Source organism: Thunnus albacares, chromosome 6 (genome assembly GCF_914725855.1).
Source record: "Thunnus albacares chromosome 6, fThuAlb1.1, whole genome shotgun sequence".
In the NCBI taxonomy this organism is placed as follows: Eukaryota; Metazoa; Chordata; class Actinopteri; order Scombriformes; family Scombridae; genus Thunnus; species Thunnus albacares.
The window spans coordinates 9,575,711-9,578,250 of NC_058111.1; positions in this window are offsets into that span (position 1 = coordinate 9,575,711).

A 2,540-nucleotide genomic window follows, 5' to 3' on the forward strand; every position below is an offset into this window, starting at 1 on the left:
TCCTAGGATGGCGACGTAAGACCCGCCCCTACTCTGCTTCTGATTGGCTCTTACTTTGATATTCTTATCCTACTAACCAACATAAGAAACGAAGGCAACGAGTACCAGCCAATCAGAGGTAGAGTAGGGCGGGTCATTCCGTCACCATCCTAGGAATTTGTTCCGCCCCGTGCGCAAGGAACCTATATGTGCGTGCCCGTCAACGTCTGATGTCACGGGCTAATGCTGCCTTCCCTGTTGTCGGAAAAACGGGAATTACCCATTTACCCAATACCCATGGGAATTAATACACCGCATCCCCTTTGATATTTCTTGCAATAAAGTGACTGATCCCACCATACGATTTTCAGTTACCTTTCAAAAATCATAAAACTCAGAAAATCCAAAACCACTGCTTTAACACTTTTAAATTTTAGAGAATTTTACGATGTTATATTACATGTTATATTTATGACGTTTGCATAATGAGCCTATTGAATGTAATCCTCGGTGCAATTTTCTGAAATATAATTAAGACTGCCTACATAAGCATATTACAGAGGAGCATTCGCACTCTATTTATTCAACCAGACATTTGTGTCTTAATATAGGCCCCAACACTCCACAGTGTATATCATATCAACACTTTATTTCAAACAAGGGTCGTTTTATGTATGTATTTAGAAGAAAACCCACAATTTTCTTTTTCTGGCACAATTTCAAATATTTAGTGATTATTCATCAGAGCCCATTTATTCAATTGACCTACAAAGTGACACTGGCCATAGTCAACTGTGGATCTGCAATACAACCTATATGAAGCAGTATAGCAGTAGGCCTATTTGATTCACTCAAATATATAAATAAATAAGATATACAAACAACTCACAAATTCTGGACACTGGTGGTGATGGTGGGTGATGAATAGAGTGAGGGCATTACTGTGCATTATCCTGTATAAACTGCTGCAAAGTAAGCCATCAGTCTGTCCCTGTGTCTCTTTGAGGTTTTCCATTAACAGTCTGAAGCAGCTCATGACTGATCCATTCTGAGAGGAATGTTTCTCTCACTGGGATTATGAAGCACACAGCACGTCTCTACCATGCCCTTGACAATCTCCACATTGCAGTCATTTTGTTTCCAGCAGCACTACAGCATCTCAAACATTCACCAACCTTGAACAGCTCATGCTCAGCAGAGAAGGTCATTAAAACAACCTTCTTCATTAGGTTGCTCAGAGTGGTAATGCAACAGCTCGATGACTGCAACGTGCATACTATGCTAATACACGGTGGAATTCCATATGTGTTATAAAAGATTTGCCAACTCCACAAGCACAGAGTCGTTTGGAGTCACAATAAGCTGCAGTTTAAGTACTTGAGTAACCTTTCAGAACTCATGCACACAGCAGCAAATATACACCACCAAGAGCCCTGACACAGTGGTTAGCCAATTTGTAGAGCTCCAAAGATGCTCTCTTCTGTAGGAGGACACAGATGGATGTGTGAATGTGTAAAAACATTTTGATCAAATTAATTTGAATGTTTGAATATATACAAAATATCAGAACAAATAGATTTAATTTTTGAATCCGTCAGGAGATCTGTAGCTCTGTATGACATTTTGTGAACAAACGAAAAAGATTCACACAAATAATTTACAGTGTGTGAGTGCATAAAAAAGATTCGTACAAAGGTTTGCAGTTACACATCAAAGATTTGCAGTTACAAAAAAGATTTGCAATTACATATCTATGTTTGTTGGTGAAAAAAGTTCACACAGAACTCAATTGTATGTGTGAGTTTGCAGCTACAAATCAAATCCACTTTTGTCCCACATTTGCTGCTTCCTCCTGAATAGCCAATGGGGATGCTCTGAAACGTTGGGGGCGTGTCCGCTGAAGGCAGTGAAACCACACTATTATTCAAAGCAGAGTATTTTTCATGTCTTAAAATCTTATATAAATAGTTCCTCTGTTTATCGGCCTTTAACATAAATCAATGAAATTGTTGCTGTTGTCATTTGTGGAGCTGTAATCAGCAAATATTTTGTACTCAAGTCTACTTTTTAGTTTTTTCCCTGTTTTTGTATGAGAAAGCAATTATCTCTCTCTCTTCCTCTAAATAGCACACCTACATAATTTGAATTTTATAGTCAATGCTATTTTCTTGCATACTGCATTATTTATAGACACACTTACTGGTTGCAGACAAGTTAAGTTGAAATCTCAAGTCTAAATTCTGCCCAGTCAGACCCTCAACTTTCTGCTGATCACAGCATGAGTGTGCAGTACCATGACTTTTGAATACTACCAAAGATCACACAACTCCTACATTAAAAAAGGATAGTATGTAGTAAATCTCCCACAATAAGGTGCACCTTGTCTGACCCACTCATTAATTGCAAACAAGGCACAAGAACACAACTTTGGGTATTTTCATTGGTAATGTTACCCTACCCAATTCTATTTCAGCTTCCCTGAATGTTTTTCTTGCACCCAGTTAAATGGCTCCATCATGCACTGCTGTGGCCAAACCTGCACACTGCATAACTGCTGAAAT